This window comes from Odocoileus virginianus, chromosome 21 (assembly GCF_023699985.2).
Source record: "Odocoileus virginianus isolate 20LAN1187 ecotype Illinois chromosome 21, Ovbor_1.2, whole genome shotgun sequence".
NCBI classification, from domain to species: domain Eukaryota; kingdom Metazoa; phylum Chordata; class Mammalia; order Artiodactyla; family Cervidae; genus Odocoileus; species Odocoileus virginianus.
The window spans coordinates 51,589,097-51,601,541 of NC_069694.1; the positions used below are offsets into that span (position 1 = coordinate 51,589,097).

Here is a 12,445-nt window from a genome sequence, read left to right on the forward strand (position 1 = left end):
AGCCCAGTTTGAAAATTTGATTAGTCTCTTTCAGAGTCACTGTGTGATGTATTACTCCCTTCCTAAAAGTATCTAAAATCAAACTTCGGAAATAGCTTCTAAAAGTCCCGGAAGCTAGTTTATCTCTACCTGAACTGAGCCATTCCTGATGTCAGGCATATCAGCCCTGCTCCCTTCAAGTCTTCATCTTTTCCCAACCAGAGCTCTGCCATTTTGCCTGTTCCTTTGAAGTTTTGTTTGAATACTGTCTCCCCTGGTTATACGGAAGAAGGAATTAGTGATGTTCATTTTCCTGTTCTATAGCAGCTTGAACTGTAAGCACAGAACACTATTGTATGCTTAGTAAAATAGCATGGGTCCTTATAGTTTCATTACAGTAGTCCCTCATCTGCAGCTGAGTTTTCCTTGATCAACCACAGTATGAAAATATTAATTGGAACATTCCATAAATCAACGATTTGTGAGTTTTAAATTGTACATTGTTTTGAGTAGTGAAGTGTGATATCTTACATGGTCCAGCTCAGTCCTGCCCCACGCTGCCCCAAGTGCCCATCCATCCACGTGGTCTGCTTCTGACCTCCAACCGACGATGTCATCACGGCTCTGTATTGTAATGCCTGTGTTATTCACCTTACTCCATCTGGTCATGTCTCATCTCATGTCATCACAAGAAGGGAGAGTAGAGCCCAATAAGATACTGAGAGAAACCACATCACATAATGTCTCTTGCAGTGTATTGTGATCTATTTTATTTTTAGTTATTATTTTTGATACCCTACTGTGCCTGATTTGTAAATTAAACTTCATCGTAGGTATGTATAGGAAAGAGCATGGTATATATAGGGTTCTGTATTATTCAAGATTTCAAGCATCCACTGGGGGTCTTGGAAAATATACCATGTGGATAAACTGGGTTACTGTATACTTTGTTTTACTTTAAAAGCAGCTTTTGCATGGTTTTTGGAACTTCCTATAATGTTATTACCCAGGATGTTTTCTGAGATGCCATGATTTCTAGTTTGGCACTGGTTTGACCCACTTTGTGGGCCTGTTCTTCTTTTCCTCTCTGGGCATTTTGTAATTATTCTTTTGAATATGTGCTCCTTATGTACCCTATTGCTTTGGCTGTGACAGTTAGATGCCATACTCAGAAATATCACATCCGCATGAGTATGTGTTGTGTATGTGAACCTAGATAAGTATAGTGTGTGTGTGTGCTCAGTCGTGTCTGACTTTTTGCATCCTGTTGGACTCTGGCCCACCAGACTCCTCTATTGCTGGGATTCTCCTGCCATTTCCTCCGCCAGGAGATCCTTCCAACCCAAGGATCAAACCCGATTCTCCTGTGTCTCCTGCATTCAGGCAGGTTCTTTACCCACTGAAGCATGAGGGATAAGTATATTATTATCATTGAAAATCTGTGAGGTTATAAAGTGTGAAGGGCCATTTTCACTTCAGTGTTCCATTTACAAAGTTCTTCAATAGGGAGAATTTGGAAGAATGGTGGGTCATATTCATTCATATATTCCCTACCCTAGTGAGGTTTTATATGCTTTGGAGCATGTGCATTTCTATTGAGATTTCTCTAGTAGATTTGATAAAATAAACTGTACCTCAGCATACTAAAAGTTAATGAGTTTCTGAAATGCCTGTATTATTTACAGGTCATAGTTGTGATGGTAAGATAATAGAGCCCAGCGAATGGCCTCTTAGAACACACGATTTTTTCACTAATAACGGCTTGACTGTTAACTGCCTTGGTGTCTTAACACTGGCAGTGGATTAAGTTTTCCAGATGTCTAGAAATGATTTGACAGTGAGATTTCTTTTCACAACCTGGGATAAAAAGGTAGAGAAAAATGTCTAAAGGACCTTTTTCCAAAGCATTCACAATGTTTGAGCCTAAAGAAACTCTAGAGAGCATCTAGTTCAGCTGCACTTTTCCACCTCAGAATACAGGAAGTGACCCATTCATTTGTCACATATGAGATTAAAAGAATTTGAGTGTCTCATCCAGGCCACACAGCCAGGTGAAACATGGATTGTTTTGCCATGAATTAGATATTTTGTCACGATGTCTGTATCTCTCCTTACTCATTTACACATTTATAGCTTATTCAAGGAACTTCCCTGTAGCTCATACCGTAAAGAATCTGCCTGCAGTGCAGGAGACCTGGGTTCAGTCTGTGGGTCGGGAGGTTCCTCTGGAGAAGGGCATGGCAGCCCACTCCAGTATTCTTGCCTGGAGAAGCCCATGGACGGAGGAGCCTGGTGGGCTACAGTCCTCGGGCTTGTAAAGAGTTGGACACGACTGAGTGACTAAGCATAATGTATTCAAAACTATGCAGAGACAATTTCAGTAATCTTTATTTGATAGCTCAAAGATTGTGAGGACTTAATATGGGAGTCAGATCACGCCATTTGTACCTGTCCTTGGAGAAAGAAATGGCAACGGCACTCCAGTATTCTTGCCTAGGAAAACCAATGGACAGAGGAGCCTGGCGGGCTACGGTCCGTGGATTGCAAAGGGTCGCGCGTGACTGAGACTAACACTTGTGTATCAGAGGTTTAATGATAGAAATCAGCCAGAATCCAAATCCTTTTGATTACAAAATGTTGTCTTGGTGTAGAGTGAAGAAATTGTCTGCACTCATAACAGAATGTGCCTGACTCATCGTGCTACTTCCTACGGACTGCCTGCAGGCGGTAGGGGCAGGGAGTCACGGTAAGGCGAAGTGCCGGCCGCAGGGCGGCTTCCTTGGGGGCACAGGCGGGAGTCGAGGCGGCCTCGGGGCCTGGCCCGGCTCGCGCGACCCCACGTGTGGCCAGCGCTGCCCGCGGCTGCTGGAGGGGCTGGGGGGCCTCTGCCGAGGGAGTGGCTGCACTTGGGTGGGCGGTAGGCACAGGGTTCCCCTGCTCTGCGTCGGCCGGTTCGCGCCCCTGGAGCAGGAATGCCTCTCCAGGACTTGTAAGGGATCCCGCCATTTCCGCGGAGCTTACCCAGATCTCCTCATTCAATGGCGATTCCAAGTGAATTTCTCACCACTTCGAGTTTGGACCGTATCTTTAGTTCTTTGTGAGCGCGGGATACTTTCTTAAGTTAATTGAAAGTGTTACAGCCACGCTTTCCGGGAAACAAACTCACTCAGAAGGACAATGCAGATAGTGGAGTGCAGTTTATTACACCGGCGGGCCCAAGGCAGAGTCTCCTCTTAGCCAAGGACCCCGACCAGCATTTGTGAAAATCTTTTATACCCCATGTGTACATGTCCAAACCCAACACCCCAATTCCCTCGAGGCTTACAAAGGAAGGGTTAATACACTCACAATAACCCCATCATTCACGTGTTATGTGTTCAAACAGTTAATAATAAGCCCGCGGTTACATTCCAACCAGTTAATAACCGATAAGCCTGTGGTTACATAGATACTGTCCGGAGGCAGGGGTGATTAGTGTCTTCCCTGCCCAGAGGGGGGTCTTATCCTTCCCTTGTCATTCCCACAGGCGCTAAGCACAGAGTTCAGAGTCCACCGGAGAGGTGGCCACGCACGACCAGCACGGACAGGCCTGAGATGGAGTCCATCCTTCTTCAAAAGGAGCGTGTCTTCAAACATTTTAACAAGACCCATGGCACCCCACTCCAGTGCTCTTGCCTGGAAAATCCCATGGACGGAGGAGCCTGGTGGGCTGCAGTCTACGGGGTCGCTGAGAGTCGGACACGACTGAGCGACTTCACTTTCACTTTTCACTTTCGTGCATTGGAGAAGGACATGGCAACCCACTCCAGTGTTCTTGCCTGGAGAGTCCCAGAGACGGCGGAGCCTGGTGGGCTGCTGTCTATGGGGTCGCACAGAGTCGGACACGACTGAAGCGACTTAGCGGCAGCAGCAACAGTCTACAATAGGAGTAATGCCCTTTAGAGAAAGAGGTTTAGAGTGGACTGTATCCATATTGTGGCTTATCTCTATCATTACAGTGTGGTAGAGAACATAGGAACAATTTTTTTTTTAAAGGTTTACTTCCGCCAGGAAGGAAGTCTGTAAATAGTTCCACATTTGACTAGATCCTTCAAGTATTAAATGTGGATGAAATAAATAATGACATCGAATAGGGGGTGACTATAGCTTTTAGTAGTTTGACTAGGAAGTAGTAACAATACTACTACCAAAGAATCGTACATTTACGTAGGGAGTCTTTTGATTATTAAAATTCACATGTTTGAGGTGATAATTTTTAGATGATTTCCCATTGGCAGAAAGTGGTCTAGCCCTGCTAAGCTGCTAATCTCTGCCACTTTTCAGCTTCTACAGCCCTGAACTATCATTGCACCTAACAGATTGTATCTTAATTATTGGTTTTTCGCATGTTTTTCTCCCCTGCTAGGGTGGGGATGCCTTAAAGCGTGGACAGCAGGGTGGATAACCTTTGTACCCTGAGTGGCTGAAAAATGATAGTCATTAAATAACTTTAAAATTAAGCGAAATGCAAAAAATAGAAATAGTTGCCAAAAAAAGGTGATTCCGTTAGTATAACAATATTGTTAATATTATAACCATTATTTGTTTAATCCAAATTTATGTTCAGATGCCACTGAAGCCATTAAGTAACCTGACATTCCAGGTTGTTGTAGTGAATTAAGATAGCTACGTAATGATGCTGATATTGAGAAAAGGCGATCACCTCATTGTTCATTACCCAGTTGGGGAGCTAAATGATCCCTACTGTGTTCCAGATGCATGTGGACAGGGCCAGCAGTGCTCAGGCACTACTGCTGTGTTAAGATGGCTTGGGAGGGTATGACCCTCATTTGGTTGGACTGCAGAGGGGCTTTATTGCCAGGCTAGGGGTATGAAAGGCATTTTCATTGCACCATTTGTACAGACATTTTTTTAAAATTAGGGAAACAGTCCTGGGAGAGATACAGATAAGATAAAAAGATGAACAGAGATAAGAAAGAGCCAGAGAGCAAGGACAGGGTCATGAGATACTCACTGTTGTTCATTTCGTCATTTGCCAGAACTTCCTCACAGAGAAAGGTTTGGCCCGGGGAAAGAGACATTGTGCAACAGATTCATTAGATTAACCCACTTGTGAGCAGATCAGGTTATGAGAAGAAGAATAAAACTGAGGAACAAAACAGTGGCTTTTTACATGTAGTTTTCATTGAGTCACCTAGAAGCCTTTCCTTATTATTACATATGGAAATGGAAAGCTGACTTCCCCAAGAGTGAATGAATGTCTAGGCTGAGTTATGGGACCATAGTCCCTGGGGCTAACAGACTGATACAGGGTTGCAGCAAATATGGAAAATCATGGAGATGGATGTGCTAAAGTCCATGGGTCACAAAGAGTCAGACACGACTGAGCGACTGAACTAACTGAAGGCTATTTTAATAGTGTGTTGCTTATAAATTATTTATTGAAATATAAAGCTAGACATAGGATGATAACTATTGTATTATATGGATTATATTGTCCTCTTTTAAGTAAGTATAATTTAATCTCTCTCTCTCTCTCTCTATATATATATATATATATATATATATATGTTTTATAGTTGGTTCTTAAGTTTGGATACCATCACTTACAAATAATTTTTTAGGGTGTCTTTATTCCTGTGCTATATTGGTAGCTATGCAGGGATCAGAAGATTGAGAACTATAACGTTTGGAAGAGATGGATGATTTAGTTTCAACTTCTAATTCTTAGAGGAAAGATTTACCACAGCATGATATTTGGGCATAAATAATAGATTCCCTCTGGGAATTCACAGGCTTCCTATGTGGCTCAGTGGTAAAGAATTTACCTGCCAAATATTGGAGATGCAGAAGACACAGGTTCAGTCCCTGGGTTGGGAGGATCCCCTGGAGGAGAAAATGGGCAACCCACTCCAGTATCCTTGCCTGGAGAAATCCCATGAACAGGGGAGCCTGGTGGGTTAGGTTCATAGGTTCGCCAGAGAGTCAGACACAACTGCATGAAAGAGTGCTCTGCGCCACCATGGTAATTCATTAATGTAAAATGCTGCAGATACTTCTTGCAGAAGTTTTGTAGGTGGATCATATATTTTGTCTTTATTTTGTAGTGAGAAAGCAGATCACCTGACCAAGTGAACATATCCAGGAAGTAAATTTGCCAGTGTTGCAACTATCAACAAGTTACTGTTTAGTTCACTGATACGGTGGTTTTCTAAGCAGCACTGTAGTTTTGAATAGCTTATCAGTTGCTTCTGTAAGCATTTTAGGCTTGCAAGAGTTTCCTGGTACTTTTAGAGACCCCAATATAATGGAAAGTGCACTCTGACATAATTTTTAAACACCTTTCTTCCTCTGCTATTGCGTATTTAAGCTTTAAGATGCCCAGCAGAGTTGTTCTTTTAGATGTTAAACAGTGGCGACATCAAGGAAAATATTTTTTAACTGATCATTTTTACAAAGGGCAATTCTCACAATTAAATAGTTGCACCAGTTTTTAGAATAATATTTTTCACAGATACTCTTATTCCAAGCCAAACAGTTCTAGTGTGGAAATGAAAATCGCTACTGTCCATGAGTTTGTCAGATCTATTCCTGAGTGCAGATTTTGACAGAAAGGACTGAGTGAGCCTGAGCTTCTGAGAAAGTGGTGGCTCTGGAGACAAGCTACCTATTTCATGGTATTGTTTACAGAATTTTTTATACCAAAATGTCCAGGGGCTATGGCAAAGTAGCCAGATGGAAAAACATGGGCTTTTTCAGCCAAATGGCCCTGGGCTTTAATCTTGGCCTTAATAAGACTCTTGGAGAGGGAGGGTGTCAGCCTCCTTAAAGTGAGGATGGCAGTGCTTACTTCAGAGTGTTTCGGGGAATGAGAGCCGTGCAGTGCCTGGTGGGGATAGTTCTTGTGCTTATTACTGTTCCGTAAACTCTCATTACTGAAGATGAGCGCTAGTTACTGAATCACTCTCACCCGCTCTCTTCCACTGGCAAACAGAGGAATGGTTTCGGAGGTGGAGGACGTGTCTGCCATCACCCCTGCTCATTTCAGGGGTTGGTCCTTGGCCCTTCTCCTTCCATCTTGGGGATGTTTATTTCCCTTTCCTTCATCCTTTCTCACTGAAGGAAAAGAGCATGTGAATTATATGGGATTAGACATCCAAGCCTTAAGAAACAGCAGAGGCTGACAAGCTTGTCCTGTTAGGGAGTGCCCTCCTGGTGCTTCCAGATGCTGGCTTCTTTAAGCTCATGATGTTATCTGTGGGTTTTCAGTCCTTTAAACGGAGGAGCAGCGACTCCAACCCCTGTTCTGCGGGCTCCATCCTTGTTCCTTCTCCTCCTCTGTGCTGCTCATTCCTGTCGGACCTAAGGAGACTCTCCAAACAAATAAATACCTGCCTGCTAGCCAGAGATTCTATACAGCATTGGATCAAAGCAGACTGTGATTTTAAAGTCATATTACATAAACACCTTTTTCTAAAATTCTAAGAAGTCATGTGCTAAGATACTTTTAGCTTTTATGTGCAATCTTTTGTCCAGAATCTAGTAACAAGCAGAGTGTTATTTACTGTATAGCATTCTGTAAATTCTCACTACCCATCAAACATTTTTTTTTGTATTTATAATATGTCAATATATCTCTTATAAATACAACAAAATGAGAGTTTGGTTTTTTAGAGTCAGTCTTTATATTAGCTTGCTTATTCAGAAAATACAGCTGACCATTGACAACCCAGGGGTTGGGATGTTGACCCTCTGTGCCCTCAAAATCCACGTGTAATTTATAGTAGTATCTCTGTGCACAGTTCCTCTTTATTCAGAGTTCCTCATTTGTGGATTCTCCATGGGTCAGCGTGGATCATGTACTATGGTAGTATTTAGTATTGAAAAAAATCAGTGTATAAGTGGATCCATGTAGTTCAAACCCATGTTGTTCAAGGGATAGCTGTATTTTTTACACTGTGACAACCACTTTTATCTTTTTACTTTGAAGGCATCTCTCTTATAAATCAGCAAACCCTGAGCATGCACATAAGCCAAAACTGGTCCCTGCCTGATAAACCCAGTGTTGTCCTGGGCCAAGAGTGGCCTTATAATGGGTATTTTTGTAGCAAGAAAACAGGACAGATAGCCAAAGAGAGATCGGCACTGAAGTAGTGGGGTGGACTTTTCCAGATACTTCTTAACCCAGAATATATTCTTATTCCCCTGAAATCGTAGAGTCTAGAAAACTCCCCGCACAGTGTGGATGAAGCATCCTTTCACCGGGCACAGGGAAGAGGGTGGCAGGCGCACTCCCAGTGCCCGTACTCGGTGGTGGGAGCCGGGCACCAAGGAAGAAAGGACAAAACCGTATAGACCAGACGCCTGCGTGCTGGTGCTGGAAGGCCTGTTCTTTAAACCCTGAGAATGAAGCAGGTGCAGCCCAAGAGGCCTTCTGCACAATTGAACACCAGCTGTGCTGCTGGCCGCACACTGCAGGGACCAGAACGGGATGCACATTCCTCCGCCGTTGTCTTTCGGCTTTCTGTCAAGGTATATTTTACAGCACCATTTATCACTGTTACAGGAATCACTGTTAGTAGGAGAGTCAAGATTTCTGATTCTGTCAGTATAAATGCAGCCAGTTAATTAGCCTTTTAGCAGGGCATTTGTTTTAGAAAGTGCTGTGAGAGAGAGAGAGAGGCATGAGATAGAAAGTATGTCTGCCTTTTTCCTAAAAATGTTTGTCCACCTGAAACAGAAGAGTGCCTATTAAAATGGTCGTTTTCTTAGATTATTTCATATGGATGACTTTTTCTCAGAGTGGCGTTTGGAAGAGTTATGGTGTTCAAACGCAAGAGGGCAAAACTTAATGTCATGAATATTTTCCCTCAATGTGCATCTTTTTCCCCCTAGATATATGATACACTAAGACTAAACCTGGCAAAGTAAGCTGACCTGATTTTATACTTCTTTGAATATAGTAACTACTTAATAATTGTCTGCTGCTTTGAATTGCTTTATGCTCAATTAGATCTAGAGAAAAGTCCTTTTGATGGTATCTGAAAAGATTTCAGCTGCATAGATCTCTTAAGAAAATCACTAGGTTCTGAAAAACTGAAGACCTTTCAGAAAGAGTAGTGGGAGAAATTCTCTGAGAACAGGGTTCCCAGTTTAGTGATCATTTATATCTCATCCACTTTCATACCTAGTTCTGCAGCACTTTGCAGAGCATAGGCCCTTATACATATATTTTGAATTAATATAATTTCAAGTTGTAAAAGCTGGTGCATTTGCCCAGGTTATTTAGCAAAACTGGGATAAAATGTTTTAAAATGGTAAACTGCCAGAGCTTTTATCAGTAAAAAGCAGCTCAAATGGCTTGATAAATATTATTAAAATCCTGAGGCTAATAATTAGTTTCCTTGCCTACCATTGTCAGCCCAGTGTGAGGAACAGTGAAACCAGCTTACGGTTTTCTTTCTCAATGGAAAGTCCATTGAGAACTTCTTGCGTGTGGCAGGGCAAACAATATGCAAAACACAAAGGGATGGCCACTCATAGAAAGAGTAGATAGCTCTTTAGTTATATATTTAGTGCATGTTTATTGAGTGCCTAGCATGTGCCTGGTACCAGGTTAGCAAGGTTAAGTGCAAATCATACTTTCTTCATTTGTGCTTGTTATTCAGTGGCTAAGTCATGTCCAGCTCTTTGCAACCCCATGGACTGCAACACGCCAGGCTTCCCTGTCCTTAACTGTCTCCCTGAGTTAGCTCAAACTCATATCCATTGAATCAGTGATGCCATCCAACCATCTCACCCTCTGTCACCCCCTTCTCCATTTTCCCCAGCATCAGAGTCTTTTCCAATGAGTCGTCCCCTTGCATTAGGTGGCCAATGTGTTGAAGCTTTATTTTCAGCCTCAGTCCTTCCAGTGAATATTCAGGGTTTATTTCCTTTAAGATTGACTGGTTTGATCTTGCTATCCAAGGGACTCTCAAGAGTCTTCTCCAGCACCACAGTTCAAAGGCATCTATTCTTTAGTGCTCAGCCTTCTTTATGGTCCAGTTCTCGTATCTGTACATGACTACGGGAAAACCATAGCTTTGACTATATGTACTTTTGTTGGCAAAGTGATGTCTCTGATTTTTAATACACTGTCTAGGTTTGTCATACTTTTCTTTCAAGGAGCAAGAATCTTTTAATTTCATGCCTCCCGTCACCATCCATAGTGGTTTTGGAGGCCAAAAAAATAAAATCTGCCACTGTTTCCATTTTATTCTCCATCTATTTGGCATGAAGTGATGGTACTGAATGCCATGAATTTAGGTTTTTGAATGTTGAGTTTTAAGCCAACTTTTTCCACTCTCCTCTTTTACCTTCATCAAGCACTGCTTATAGTCTAAGGGGGGAAATGACTAGTAAAGATGTAGATGGATAATATTTTGATGTTGAACTATCAGCAAGGAAACCAGTGGGGCACAATGATAGAGAACAGGGAGTCTTCTCGGGGGACGGACTAGGGCCTCAGGAGAAGGTGGAACCATGGGGAGGAAAGCTTTCCCAGCAGGGGACCCATCTGTCCCCAGGTAGGGAGACGCTTGCACTTCGAAAGATCAGTAAGGCTGAAGCGCTGAAGGCTTGAGGCTTGGGCAGGTGGTTCAGCGGGGTTTGGAGAGGTGAGCAAAGAGCCTGTCACTACAAGGGGTATAGATCTCACTGAATAGTCAAAGTGTTAGTCGCTCAGTTGCTTCTGACTCTTTGAGACCCCATGGACTGCAGCCCACCAGGGTCCTCTGTCCATGGGATGCTCCAGGCAAGAATACTGGAGTGGGTTGCCATGCCCTCCTCCAGGGGATCTTCTCAACCTAGGGATCAAACCTGGGTCTCCCGCATTGGCAGGCAGATTCTTTACCATCTGAGTCAGTGGATATCACCAAATGAGTTAAAACCTGATTACTAGCAGAGAGGTGTAGAAAGAGAAGAGGACTTAGGTTTGAGGCCCAGGCCTCTACCATGTAGAGGTTCGTTAAAGGCAGAGGAACCTCCAAGAACTCTGAGAAGTCATCACCTGAGATGTGAAGCATAACCAAGAAAAAGCAATGTTTTAGGATCCAAGGAGTGGGTGTTTCTGGAAGGGAAGTCCATCAGTTATCATTGCTACCAAATCAGGTGTTCCCATGTGTGAGTTGGAGGCATATACACGTGGTGGTATATATCACTGGAAAGCTTTAGTTGCTGCTAAGTAGATAATTGCTTAATCAATATATAAGAACCTACGATCTCTTTGGGGCTTCCCGATGACTCAGTGGTACAGAATCCGCCTGCCAATGCAGGAGATGTGGGTTCAGCCCCTGGGTCAGGAAGATCCCCTGGAGGAGGAAATGGCAGCCCGCTCCAGTGTCTTTGCCTGGGAAACCCCGTGGACAGAGGAGCCTGGCGGGCTACAGTCCATGGGGTCGCAGAGAGTCGGATGTAACTTAGTGACTAAACAACAACAATAACAAATAGGTAATAGCAGCAAAGTACTTTTTGTGTTCATCTTTAACAATCAGCCTCGCTTCTGCTGCATCGGTCCACTGGTACAGTTGAAAGGGCACCCCTCAGAATCAGACGAATATATACAGCTGACCCTTGAACAACAGGAGTTTGAACTGGGTGGCTCACTCTTATGGCCCGATATGGAGGAATCAGAATTACAGAGAGCTCACTATAAACTATACTGGTCCTATCAACAGCGGGGATGTTTCTGGGTCAGAGGTCAGCTGAATATCCAGCATCCAGCTAGGCCCTGGGGAGATCACTTTCTCATGGTGAGCTCCCCTTTCTTTATCACCAAGCTGTGGGTGGGTGAGTGGATGAGGGCTGCCCTGGTGTTTAAAGTCTTCTTCCACTTCAGCGATGGTGGGAAATAGAACACTTTGAGCACCATACATACATTAAAATCCAGACTTACATTCTTAACTTAAAACATTTTTATTTTTGGTGAATTAATGTTGACAGAATCAAAGTCAAGCAGACCTCTCTGTAGGTGTATTTTAAGTCTTAGTTCATTAAAGTGGAGGCTTGCAGAGAATGGATGAGACATAGGTACAGAAGAGGATTGAATTTACAGTTTACATATGGTGAAGTTTTGATTTTCTTGTAAGTCATAAAGAATAGTTATTAAGAGAAATAATTTTTGTGTTTTTCAACACTGATTAAATTTTTAAAATTAAAAAACTGATAAAATTCAAATAATCATTTAGTTTTATTTTGTATAATACACAGAATGTATTTTTCCCTTGGGAATATAATTGAATTACCACATTTATTGAAAGATCCTTTCCTGAACTGAAATCTTAAGGAGAATTTTAGAATGTCTCAAACCATGCACATAATTTGGATTTTTCTTGCTTCAAAGATTATATCTTTTAGCTTTTTTATGATAATTTATGAATGGATTTTGTAAAATATTCTTCTCAAAGGCAAAAATTGAAATGATAGG

The 12,445-nt window shown here is 42.6% G+C and overlaps 1 protein-coding gene across 2 annotated transcripts in view; it reads left to right on the forward strand.

Annotated features, from left to right (window-relative positions):
• The window catches only part of UGT8 (UDP glycosyltransferase 8), a 94,649-nt gene that overhangs the window by 34,582 nt on the left and 47,622 nt on the right, over nucleotides 1-12,445 (forward strand). The gene's annotated exons all lie outside the window — the stretch shown is intronic.